The sequence below is a fragment of the Artibeus jamaicensis genome, unplaced genomic scaffold (assembly GCF_021234435.1).
Source record: "Artibeus jamaicensis isolate MK-2021 breed Jamaican fruit bat unplaced genomic scaffold, CSHL_Jam_final scaffold_537, whole genome shotgun sequence".
Lineage (NCBI taxonomy): Eukaryota > Metazoa > Chordata > Mammalia > Chiroptera > Phyllostomidae > Artibeus > Artibeus jamaicensis.
In genome coordinates, this window is record NW_026522047.1 from 35,019,325 (window position 1) to 35,033,512 (window position 14,188).

The 14,188-nt window shown below is 37.2% G+C and overlaps 1 protein-coding gene across 1 annotated transcript in view; it reads right to left on the bottom strand.

The window, feature by feature from the left end:
* Positions 1-14,174, bottom strand: part of FBXO8 (F-box protein 8) — a 40,617-nt gene extending 26,443 nt beyond the window's left edge. Inside the window, exon 1 of the mRNA XM_037143770.2 lies at positions 13,914-14,174. The gene's annotated coding sequence lies outside the window, so the exon portion shown is untranslated. The remainder of the gene's footprint in view (positions 1-13,913) is intronic.
* Positions 14,175-14,188: the final 14 nt, after the last annotated feature.

Consider the following 14,188-nt stretch of genomic DNA (forward strand, 5'->3'; position numbering starts at 1 on the left):
AAGGGTGTTTACAGTGTTCCATCCTACTCCCTATCTTCCTTAGGGGAACAGGGTCATGGAATGTGGGTGGAACTGTCAGGAAAGTGACAAAACTCACAGTAGGACAAGCTATCCATTGCAGACATTGTGAAGCAAGACGTGGAAGGAGCAGTGTGGTGAACCTGATGTTGAACAGAGGAGTTAAAATCTTCACTCCACTGGTCATCACTTACAGGGTCTTGGGGGATTTACTCGACTACCGTAAGTTTTAGTTTCTTCTTATGTAACATGGGAAATAATACTACTTACAGTTCAAAAGGATGTTGTACTAAATAACACATAAAAAGTTTCATTCGACAGCAAATAATCACTAAGATGTTATCTATTAATTTAACAAAATAATACTTGAATAAAGTGAAAATATCCCGGTGAATGTGGCTCAGTGGATTGAGTGCCAGCCTGAGGATGGAAGCATCACAGGTGTGATTCCCAGTCAGGGCACATGCCTCAGGGCACATGCCTGAGTTGTGGGCTAGGTCCACAGCTGGGGGGTGTGCAGGACTTTCTCTTTCTCCCTCTCTTCCCCTCTCTGAAAATAAATAAATAAAATCTTTTTTTACAAGTGAAAATAACGAGCACTCTGGTAAAATATATCTAACGATACTTCAATTGTCCTGATATTCTGCCCACCAAATAAACTCCTCTGTTCAGGTCGATACTTGCACAGCATGGTGAGACATATACATAATTCTCTGGCTCCTTTAGTTGTCTGATATTTTAGCCATGGTTATTTTCCCTTCGTAAATGCAGTTTTTTATATCCATGACCACATTTAAAAAAAAAAATCTGAAACCTAAAAAACAAAAAATCCTGCCTTATGTTTTGCAAAATTGTTTTCTTTAACTCAGCATGACTTATGACAGTGCCAACAGAAATGGCATGAAACAGGTCCTTATGTGATCATCAGTAAGTGGCAACACTTGGCTCTGAAAGAGATATAAAACATGATGCATTTTTGTGCTGGGTTCTTACATGATTTCAAACTCAAAATCAGTCATTTGTGCCAATTATTTGGTCAAAATATTAAGCTGCATAGTGGAGTCACTGAATAGGCAAAGAGTTTCAAACTTAATAATAAACACGAAACAAGCTTTTATATTTGAAATAAAGAATTTTGGTGCAAATATGTATTTTGCGATGAAATCACTGCTGATTATTTGTTCCCTCAAAACAGATTGAGGAAAATAAATATTTACTTCTTGGAAATAATACTCTTATAAGGACATAATTAGTTTATTTCATATACAAATAAAAAACAGGCAATGCTTGTAGTTCTATAAAGTCCTTGCAGACAATTAGCAAATACTGAACCACTGCTCCTAGCAGAAATGCCTGGTTAGGTTCCTGAGAGCTTGTGTACAAAACATTTTGCCAAATGATCAATCCATAATCTGGTTTTGTGTTCCTGTTGACTTATTAACACAGAACTCACCAATCCTGAAAGCTTATCTAACAGGTATTTCTCTGGAAAGCACTGTCATAGCCTTCTTAGTAACACCAGACAGCTCTCCAGCATTACACTTGGGGGCCATTTTAAATCACGAAACCATCAACAAACAGCACAAATGTGAAAAACATGGCACCAAATAGACCACAGAAGACTTATTTGCAACATGAGAACTAAAACAGGAAGGCAGAACACTGCCTTATTCAAACTTCGCTGGCAGCGTGTGCCTTCACAGATGCAAATTTTCTGCAGCTCTGCAAATGTGTAAGAAGGACTAGGAAAGTGTCACAAGAATTGATTTGGGGGATAAAAAAATTGATGAGTAGGCAAATTCACTAATGCAAAATCTACAAATAATGAGAACAGTAAATTATTTGTAATATTATTCAAGAAGTCCCCTGCATTTTCTTCCAAATTTGAATTTATTTGATCATGTTCAGAGGATCTATAAAATTCTAAGAAGCTTCAAAATGAAACCAAAGATATTTTCTCTTGGTCTTCAAATGGAGAAATAGTACTTCATTACTTACTTAACCTTACTTAGGTTAGAGAGGAAAAATTATGCTAAAAATTCTCTGGAAAATATCAAAGTTAAAATTCTTTCGAAGAAGAAAAATTATAAGGAAAATCGTGGCAATTAGGAAACTTACATTTTGTTATTTTTCAGAATAGTAATAAAATTGATACTTATAAACAAAGGTTTAGGTACTCTTTAGTAAGTTTAAATTCTTCACAGAGAATAATTAACACAAATATAACAAAACTTGAAAGTCCTTTTAAAATTGGATGAAGTATCAAATGAAGCAAAGGCCAAATAGGAACAGGAATATTATTCAAGAATTTATATTTTCCTGGAATTATGCAAACTTGGCTATCGATTTAAATACAGTAGTCAAATAATGTTCCTTCTGTCTCAGAGCTGTTATATGTTCTTTGATTTAAGGGTCAGATATTTGTGCTCAATTCTGCACTACTCACAAATGCACTCCATTTGTGTGGGAGGGGCTGGGAGGGGACAGGAGACTCAAAAGCCTGGCATTAGTGGCCTATTTGAATAGGGACTGGTAACCAAACTAAGTGACGCTGGATATTCAGTGGTCATATCAGCTAAAAAACAGAGGGCTATTTTATTTTTACCTCGCATACATGAATTTCATAGTTTGGTGTTTACTGTCATATCTTACACTTCAAATTTAACTTTCTAAACTAAATCTGGAAATGGCCCAGTAGCCAGGATGACATCAATGGTAATTAACATGACTTTAGGAAGATTCTAGCATTTTTCAAAAATAAAGTCTTTGGAAAATATTAAGAGGAGTGCATACAGCTTCTTGCTTAGCTAAAGATCCGTTTATGGAACAAAGAGCACTATCACCTGTAAATGAGCCATTGTGCCCTGACCTGTCAACACTTCATATGCATACTACGTGTAGGGTTATTATGCATCATTAGTGCTTTTCCTTCCAAAACAACCTCTTTTTGGTATCATGTAGATTAATGTTAATATTTTGAACACTAAAATTATTTTAATTCATTCATAGTTTTAGAAATAGGTTATAAACCAGAACCAGATGGTAGGGTACCATCTCATTAACATAATTTATGACAAGGCAGCGATTTCCAACCAGTGTGCCACAGGACACAGGTGTGCCACAAGAATTCTTAAAACATGCAATACCTCTATTTAGTCAGGCACACTGACCTCTTTTTCCTTAGATTGTCAAATTAAAAAAATAACAACAGCCATCACAATAATAGCCATCCAATGTAAATGAATCAAAATACCTATTTTTTTGTCAGATGGGCAAAAATATTATGTTGTGTATGCTGCAGCATTTTAGTAATTAGTTTATGTGAAAAAAAAGGCTGAAAATTACTGACATAAGTTATCAACTGAACAACAGATCAAAGAGAGGATTTTTGAAAAAATCTTGTATGGTCAACTTCTGGCTTCTTGTTAGGTATAAGATTGAGCACACGTACTATCACCTCTGCCTATTAAAATGAGAGAAAGGGAATTTTTAAAAAGGTAGAAACTAAACCTATAAGAGAAGGGAAAACAGGATATTGAGTGTGCATGACACTTCAACAGATTTCTGCAACGAGAAGGGGAAGGCAGAGTGGTTACTATTGAAACCACGCAGAGGAAGGAGGTGAAGAGTCTGGAATACTGCAGACAGAAGAGCACATTACAGAACCTTCAAGAAGCCATTGGGGTCCAAAATACAGTATGAGGTTAGGAATAATTCAGAGCAAAACAAGGAACAAAAACTGTATTAATATCTCTGGGTCATTGTTTCCTTCCTTATTAATAATGAAAAATCCCCCTTTACAATTTTTGTGAGAATAAATGTGTGTGTGTATATGGAAAAACACACTACAACCTATACACCAACACTCATACACTTTGTGTCTAAATGCTTAGGCACCCACCTCAACTCCTTCCCTTACCAAGGTAAAATGAAAAAGCATTTTTACTAGAGCAGCAGGATGACATTAGAGAATAGACTCCCCTCCTCTCCTAGTAGCACGAACAAGCGGCCCAGCATAATGGCCATCGGACCGGAGTGAGGGTAGCCATATACAGATGCACACATCTGTAAGTCAACGCTTTGTTGTCCCAGAGATGCAACGTGCAAGCATTAAAGTGCAGCGGCGGCACTCACACGCAATCACCTGGTTTATTTTCCCTGACTTCACCCAGTGGCTCTTCAGTAAGTGTTAAGTTTAATATTTTTTATCTTTTTAAAATTCTCACTCATGGATATGTTTACTGATTTTAGAGAGAGAGGAAGAGAGACAGAAAAATGGAGAGATAAACACTGACGTGAGAGAGAAACATCATCCATTGGCTGCCTCCTGTGAGCTTTCTACCTGGGAATTGAACCCACAACCTAAGTATGTGCCCGAGCCGGGAACAGAACTCACAGCCTTTTTGTGCACAGACAATGCCGCAACCAACTTAGCCAGCCAGGGCTGAGCTGAATATGAATCTAGTAGACATAGTTACAAATCATATACTCAATATATTGCACACTGAGAGTTTGCCTAGAGTAGGAACTCACTGAAGCTCTGCTATATACAAATATGGTAGGAAAGTCCATCTTTCTCCCAACTTTTCCCTTTCCAGGCCACTTGGGACCCCCTAGGCATCTCTGGGCCACACTGAAAGAAGAGTTGTCTTGGGCCACACATTAAATCACAAATGCTAACAAAAACTTATGAGCAATAAAAGTTTTAAGTAAATTTACGATTTTGTGTTGGGCCGCATGCGGCCTGCAGGCTGCAGGCTGGACACCCCTGCCATGGCTCCCAAGTAAATGTTTCTTAAATATGAATTATAAATGTCCAGTGAGCTAAAAGAAAAAACTAAAGCAATGGCACAATATCAAGGGACATTAGGAGCTAATTTAAAGAAGCTCCTACTGCCCTGGGTCAGTTTGGGCATCAAAATAAAAGTAAGGACAACAATGGATTACAGCCCTGGCTGGGTCGCTCAGGTGATTAGGGTGCTGTCTCCATACGCCAGGGTTGTAAGTTCCATCCCCAGTCAGAGCACATTCAAGAATCAATTCATCAGTCAATGCATAAATAAGTGGAACGACGAGCTGATGCCTCTCTTTCACTCTAACTTCCCCCTCCCTTCCTCTCTCTCTCTCTAAAAATCAATCAATAAATTTGAAAAAATAGATTATAATCTACCACATAAAAAAGAATCCATGATTCTATAATGATGATCAATCAACCAATCAATATACATATACATAGATATAGGAGCAGAAAAGTAAGGAAAGCTCTCCTTTAGAGTAAAATACTGACTATATAAAGATAGAATAATGGGAAAAATCACCATTTTACAACCATTAAAGGAAAAATAATTCAGACAAGAATTCATGGATGCTGAATCTGGAATTGGACAAAGAAAGGAATATTTACAGAGCCTCAAAGTACCTCCCCAGATAATATTACTCATTAATTACAAAAAGAAATTAAGAAATCGGACTGTCGTTAACCAAATGCTCAAAATCAACTTTTACCAATAAGAATCCAATGGACATCATGTGACCCTGGATGTGACACCCTGAGAAGAAGATGACATGAATTGTTCCTGGCAGAAAATGTATAAGCTGAATGTAATCATAAGAGTATCAGAGGAACCCAAATAAACTCTGTAAAATGACAATTCTTCCCTTTAAAAATGCCAATGCTGGAAAGTCGAAGAAGGTCCGTGGAACAGTTCCAGATTAGAAGAGACTAAACAGCATGACACCTAAATGCAATACGTGGGCTGGATCTTGTACTGGAAAAAACTTGCTGTAAAGGACATTACTGGAACAATTGAAAACCTAGAAAAAGGGGCTAAAAATTAGATTAAAATATTGAAGGGGGAAATAGAACAACTGTAATGACATAATTAATAAAACATATTAAAAATAGTGCATCAATATTAAATTTCCTGAATTTGGTAACTGGCTATATTTGGTAACTGAATTATTTGGCTACAATTCAGAAAAACAGTAACATCTGTCTCTATACAGAGAAAATGATACAGCAATGCTGCAAAATTATTTTAATTGGTGAATCTTAGTAAAGGGTATCCATTAGTTATTTTGATTAATCTTACAATCTATTTATTCACAGAAATCCAGAAATCTCCTGGTTGTCGAGTTTAGGTATATGATTTTGGAAAAAGTCTTGAGTTTTACGTTCACTCAGTCTAGGGATTCCTGCCCTAGGGCTTATGGAGTGAAAACCATTAACTAAGGAGATAAATGCTCAGCACTGTGGCTTCAGAGTAGTAGGAGGCTCCTGTCAAGAAAAACATCAAAATAGTCAGTAAGAATTATTTTTGCCACTTTTGATATGAATTTTTATTTCAAACGATGGAGAAACTCTGTTAAAGAAAGTAGGAAAACACCGCTTTAACTTGTTTTGCGTGTGGCGATTTAAGGCTTGGAATTCCTGGCTGTTTCCTCCTTTTATACACAATATTTATTTACTTACATAATAATATAAATATGAAACAATATTGTTTTTGTACTTTAAACCACCATTTACTTCTTACTGTGCCAAGAACTCTGTGAAGGTTTATATATGTATGTGTATACATATTTTTATACATAAAAATATACGTTTGTCAAATGAGATTATATATACTACATATATTTTATACAGTATGTATATATACATATATAATCTCACTTTAATCCTCCCAACACCCCTAAGAGTAGATGTTATTATTCTAATTTATAGCTGACGTAGTAGTGACCCAGAGAAGTTAAGTAACTTGGCCTGAGATCTGATAGCTGGCGAATGGAGATTTCGGATTCAAACTCAGGTCTGTCTGAGTCCAAAGCTTTTCTTCTTAACCACCGAGACACATGCCCGGAGTTATCAGAGCCTGCAGATGGCACAGGCGGTGGACCATCTGTTTCTCCCTCGCCGGCTCACATCCTTTACCTCTGTCAGTGCTTATTACCTCCATTCTTGTTCCCAGCTGGGCTCTTCTCTCAGGCTACTGTTCTTGCGGAAAGCACGTAAGCTTTGATGTAAAAAGATCTGGTTCAAACTGCAACATAGAATGTGATGAGCCTGCAGTCTGTGGTCCTTATTTGCCCATCAGGAAAATGGAGAATTCTTCTCCAGTGGGATTTAGAGAACCCAGCCCATAGTAGGTAGTTTATAGTAAGAGGTAGTTTTGTAGCCACCCCTCAAGCCCTCTGAAGTGATAACTTTTATTTTGGTTCTTTCATTTCAGAGTACACCTGATTATTTTGGATTTAATTACCAGGGTAGTCCTAATCCTGGTTCTAAATTTCATTAATTTAGGATTTGTGAAATTTGGAGAGATTCCATTTAACTTGAGTAGGAGAAGAAAATGACAACTAGTAAGTAGAAGCTAACTTTGCTTAGAATGACACACTATATATAAAAATAGGGTCTGGCAAATAAGGTCAGTGACAACGGATACCTCTTCAGTGTTAAGAACTACCACAATGTTTAACTACTACTGATACGTTAATGCCTGACGGAGACATGGGTCCAAGTTTTCTTAACACTGTGATTCTGGAGGGTGAATTCAAAATATGAGCTCCTATTATGCCATATGGTGTGTGACTGTAATTACCTCAAACAAGGTTTCTGAGCTTCTATTTCCTACAAAACAGGGGAATTCACTCCTATCTATTTTATAGGCTTGCTTATGAGCCTTAATTAACATAACATAAAAGCCTCTTTTAATTGGTAAGGCAGTATGTAGGTCCTGTGTCACTTTCTTTTTCTCTAATGTGCATGTCTGAGAAACAGTTATAGTACTTTTTTTGACATCATTTTGAATAAAGTTCTCATTTTTCTAAAAAAAAATGAGTAAAGTTTTAGTCTAAACAAACTTGTTGCAAACAGCATAAAGGAACTTCCACCTAGAAAGTAGTATAAATTAGATTAATCACCAACAACTATATTAGTTAGTTTTTAAGAACAATAATACTTTATTTACTTCCAGTACATGGCTGTATTTCTAAAAAAGAGACGGTATTTTGGATGGTACTAATAGCTATTGCTATATCTAATATAAAGCCTATATTTAAAGTATTAAGCAGCTTTAATCAAAACATCTCCTTGTAACAGTTAAACATTAAATTAAAAACTATTCTGTAAGAAAAAGGTACCTATCCTAATATTTCAGTAATCTCATGACACTAAGCATTCAAATAGCACATGTGTGGAGACAACTGTAAGTAATAAAGAATGGTTTATACACTATGCATGCAGAGAATACGAAGTGAAAGACAGGAAGAATATAAAGGAGTCTGGAGGCCTCAAAAAGTATTGTTTTAAATACTTTTGTTTAGAGCAAACCAATTCTATAAGTCTCTTCCTGAGCAAACAAGGTTAAGTCACTGGTGTACAATGATTGACACGAAAAATCTCATTTAAACACTCATTTAAATGGTTAGTTATCTTCAATGTTTCTTAAGTGTCTTCACAGCAGAATTTATAAATAAGACCTTCCTATCTTAGGTAAAGATCTAAAATGTGTACCAAGGGAGTTCTACTAAGATTTAAAGATGAAGTGTAATCATTCATTTGCATCTTTTTGAAATTTTTCATGTTTTTCCCTAGTAGAAAGTAATAACTATATTTTATTTACTCCAGGTTTTAAAAACCTTTAAGTAATATCCTGTGATATTACTCAATGGAAGAGGAACCTAGGAGATTCTGTGAGAAAGGAGTTTCTATGAGACATTTAGAATCTATTTTGCAGTACAGCATTTATTTCTCTACTTCCTAAAGAACAGACCACCAAAGTAGTTTAGAAGAGTCTGAGAATTTAAAAAAAAAAAAGGAAAGGAAAGAAAAGAAAAAACCTGATAACCAATCACACCTCTACACTGAAAGGCAACAATTGTAGAGAGATGAAGGAAGGGTGCTTCCACAGGGAGGTCTTTCTAAGGAGAGAGGGAAATGGCTAAGTACTAAGAGGTCACAGGGTACATTAAACACATAAAAAAAACCCACTCATTAAATTTAAAGATCTGGTCCTGCAAAAGCAGTTTTTGTTCCTAAAAGGCATACCAGTTGTACTTTTTTTAATTCACAAAGATTTACAATATTACTTTGTTTTCTGGAGGATTTTTCCTGTTCTTTAACTTGATTCTATAATGAGTGTTACCAAATGGCATCTAAACAAATGTAAAAATTAAGATGTGTCATTTAAATGTAACTGAAAAGCTGAGAATTTTGTGCCTATTTAATATCACTTATTTAATTTCTTCAGCTTCTTTTGCAAAAAAAATGTTCCCTGTTTTAACTTTTAAATGAAATGCATTTATCATATTTCTCACTAGCAGTATTTTTAATTACACTGGCTCTTACTGAACTGTTCGTTCGACCTAATTATAATCAGCAGCTGCATATCCCAACCCGCCTCCTCCGAACATATCACACACTCCAGGCCCACCAACCACAGTGGCCATTCCTATGAGAGTTGTGGCATTAAAAAAACCCTGTAATTCTCACTGAATTACTTTTATGCAAACCAAACAACGTATTACAATAAAATGAGTATTGAGGGAAACCCAAAATAGGAGGCAAGTCAGAACAAAACACCTAATAATAAAGAAGGAAACAAAACATGAATTTGATTCAAGCTCCTTCTTTCTTTCTTTTTTTAAAATCCTCACCCCAGGACATTTTTTCACTGCATTTAGGGAGGGAGGAAAGGAGAGAGGAAGGGAGAGAGAGAGAAACATTGATATGAGAGAGAAGTATCAACTGGTTGCCTCCTGTAAGCACCTGGACCAGGGACTGAACCTGCAACCTATGTATGTGCCCTGAGCAGGTATCAAATCCACAACCCTTTGGTTATGGGATGACACTCCAACCAACTGAGCCAAACTGGCCGGGGCCAGGCTCCTTAAGTAGTTATAAGTATTGGGCAAGTCACTTAAATTTCAAAGTGTCACTTTCCTTGTCTGTATTACAAGGGTTTGTAACTTGATGATCCCTAAGGTCTTTTAGCTATAAAATTCTATGATTCTATAAAAATAAAAAGAGTGGGAAAATTTTAAAAAGGTAAAATGAAGAGGTGATGGAGACAGATGTGTGTATGTGTGTTTATGTGTATTTAGCATCTGTCTTCTCCATCTCTCTTTCATGACTTCATATCACTACGAGCAGACAGGGGTTTTGCAAGCATGGCTCACTTGCTCAAATCTTACTTCCTTTTTCAAACAGCTTATGGAATCTTATGCAGCCTATTCTTGAACAATATGCAAACTGCTGATCACAGAGCTAAACTCTCTAAACCTGCTGCCTAAATTTAAAACCACAAATATCTTTTCTTATCTGTATATCACAAAACTACTTGCCCCATATATTACGTAAACTCAAGTCAGGACATTTTAGTATTATTTAGTATTATTGTAGAATCTGTGTCAGAAAACTTGTTAAAATAACAAAATAATGTGGAAAAATAAAGACGCAGGGAATATAAATTTCTAGAAGCAGATATCTGATGTCAAAGTTGTAAAATCTTAAGTAAAATACGCCCTGGCCAGCATGGCTCAGTAGGTTGTGTTGACCCACAAAGCCAGAGGTTGCTGCTTCCATTCGGGTCAGGGCACATGCTCGGGTTGGGGTGCGAGGGAGAAGTAACCATTTCGTGTTTCTCTCACACTATTTCATCTTACCTTCCCCTGTCTCTAAAATAAATAAAAAAATAAAATCTTTTTCTAAATGGTAAGTAAAATAGTTCAGTGAAAAAGCATGAGCCCTGGCAGGTGTGACTCAATGGACTGTGTGCCAGCCTGAGAACCAAAAGGTTACACTGGCCCATTACATTCCCCGTCCGGGCACAGGCCTGCACAGGCCTGCGTTGCTGGCCAGGAGCCCAGTTGGGGGTGTGTGAGAGGCAACTGATAGATGTAACAATCTTTCTCTCCCTCTCTTTCTCCCTTCCTTCCCCTCTCTCTAAAAATAAATAAATCTTTAAAAAAATATCATGAGTCAGATGTATATTTCGTAGACTTTCAATATTAATGACTTTAATGCATTATCACAGGCAAGCCAAGGGATTAGCTTCAGTTTCCACATTTGAAATAAAATGTAGAAAAAATAGATAGCTGTATATCACAGTTGGTTTAGTAATTAACTATAAAATAAATTTGAATTACTAATTTCAATGTACTGTGATCAAAGAAAAGATCATCTCTGGCAGTTCAATGTTTTAGTCTACAAAAAGCACAATAAACAAAACATTCCCTATTAAACTCATCATATATAATAAATTACAGTTCATACTTTAGCTTACCTAAAAGTGACTACGATAATACATTCTGTGGGTGTATTTCAACTGTGTTCTTTTGTTAAGAACATTTAAAGTTTTGCAGCCATTGCCCCAAATTACCATAAATGAAGTATGTTAACCTGATAGGGAGCCCCAATTTAAAAGCCAGATTTACAATCTGAGAATTGACACAATCAAGCTAGTATTGAGCCCCTGAGGAATAAAAGATTAACTTCAATAACACTTTAGTAACAGATAAGGATTTACTACATTCCAAACTCGGAAGAAGCACAGGCAATTTTACAGTGGGGTCACAGCCAAAATAGTGTCACAAAAAACTCCAAAGCCTATACTTTTAATTTCTACTAAACCTGACTAACGAAAGCTGTGCTGGCAACATGCATCCAAGTAATGCTGGAAAAGGTGGTACCTGCCACCTAATTATGCTAAAAAACAGACACACAAGACACATTTCCACTCTAAGACCAGTCCCACCCGTCTGATCTCAGACCAACACAAAGACTGCCGCTGACCTGGATTCTTTCTACTCCAGAAGGCTTTCCTCTACCCTTTCTTAACTTCTTTCCTCCTTAAAAGCTATCTTTGCTCGTGTTTGTTTTGATATAATTTCAACCACATAAAATGGCCATGGGTGAGGAATACACACAACCTCCAGCGGCAAGGGCGTCTGCTCACGTAGACCCTAAAAACACAAGCTTTCCTGTCACCCATATCTGTCAGGCGGTTTCCCAAGCAAAATAAGCAGCCTCCCTTCAGACAATTAGTAGGGGGAAGAAAAAATGGGGGCAGAGGGGAGTTTTCCAAGAGAGATAGGGCTTATACAAGTTTATTTCTTTACAGTCTGGCATTCCTCCTTCTCTGGCTGCATTTCTGTTGACTGTATTTCTGCTCCATTATCAGCCAGCATATCTGTGTTAGGCAGCCTCTAAAATGACCCCCAAAGATCCTTGTATCCTGGGATTTATGCTCTTGTATAATCCTCTCCAGACAGATTTTGGGATGGATTATTAACCCACCTCTAACGTCGAATACGACAGTAGAAATGAGATAAACTTCTGAGATTATGCTACAAAAGACTATGCAGTCTTGGGTACTCTCTCTTAGATTGAAGCCAGCTGCTATACGGTGAGGCAGCGCTATGGGGGAAACCCATGTGGTAGAACAGAGTTAAAATCCTCACTCCACTGGTTATTACTTACAGGATCTTGGGGGAGACTTACTTGACTATTCTAAGCTTCGGTTTCTTCATATGTAATGTGGGAAATAATACTTTTGCTCAAACGGCTGCTGTATTAAATGAGATAACATATGCAACTTCATACCACAGTGAATAATCACTAAGATGTTATCTGTTCATTTGTTTTGACAAAATAATATTTTAATAAACTGAAAATAACCAGGTGAGTGCACTTAAAAGTGGATCCTTCTACACCCCTCAGTAGAATCTGCAAGTGAGATCTCAACCCCAAGATACAGTTTGACTACAACTGCATGAAAGAACATGAGCCAAAGGTGCTCTATTAAGTTGTGCATGAATTTCTGACCCACAAAATTTTGACATAATAAACATCTATTGCTTTAAGCAGCCAAAGTTTGGGGTGGTTTGTTACTCAGCAATAGATAACTAATACAGTATCTCATCAGGCAAATTGTCAAGTTTACTGCATAAAAATGAGAAGTTTCCTATTCACACTGAAAAAAATAGAATAAAATTTATTCTTCATTCAGTTCAATTTCGTAAACCAGTTTTCTTAGGCCAGGGTTGGGGGAGGGCAGGTCCCTTCTACCTAAGAAATAAGGTTACTAAACGCCAAACATAAATAGAAGAAAAGCTGAAATGGAATACATAAATTAGCTCCACCTTCCAGTAGTAAAGGTCATGATATTGGAAATTTGGAGAGAAATATCTAAGAACCCTGAAAATATAAATTCCGCTTGTTAAAACAAGTAGGCTTAATTATTAAGTTACTAAATACATACAGAACTTAAAAATGAAACAACCATCAAATACTTAAATGAGGATTAGGAATCATTAATGTGTAATCTCATCCAATTAATAATATTTAATTGAGCACCCCCCCATGTAAGAAACTAGAGCTGAGTCACAGAGAAAAGAAAGGACAGACTAAGAATCTGCCAAATTTATAACCAAAGTTTGAAAACTGAAGCAACTGGCAATTTATCATGACCTTAACTTTGCTTGCATTCATATCACTGAAAATGCAAAGAACTGAAAACTGTGTCTCTGCACACCCTCCCCGCATTTTGCTTGAAAAACAACACCTTGGGTTAGAAAAGATTAATCTTTGACATTTCTCGGCTTTATTTCAGATTGAAACCTAGTCACTATCTGGGGTCCCAAGCTGACCTTCTACCCCAGTGGCCTAGAAACACAAGAAACACACCTACTCCCGCCTCCCGACACTGAGTCCTCATTTCAATAAGCCATCACCACTGTCACTCAAGTTGCTTTGCACTGTCATTGGCCCCAAACTCTCGCTGGTTGGCAAGTTTCTGCCAACTGGCAAGCACCGGTTATCTTTATTTCCGAAAAGAAAAGTAGGGGTGTATGGGGGAAAAGAGGAAAGAGCTCTGAAATAGCTAGGCTGAGGCCTGTACCTGAGCGACCTGCGATCCCCACCGCCGCCGCGACGAATCGGTCCTTTGGCGGGGGCTTTTAGCCAAAAAGAAAATGGCTCAGCCGGGAACTGGTGCCCAGGCCATGAAGAAGCTGGTTCAAACTTTACTTGTTCACGCCAGTGGAAGTGACGGCGGCGAGAATCCCAGAAACAGCACTGTATTCCTCCAAACTGAGCCCACCTCCAGCTGCAGCAGCTAGGGCTGTGGACTGTCCGAGTTTGACGTTTCCTATTGTTGCCGGAAGTGACGTCGGG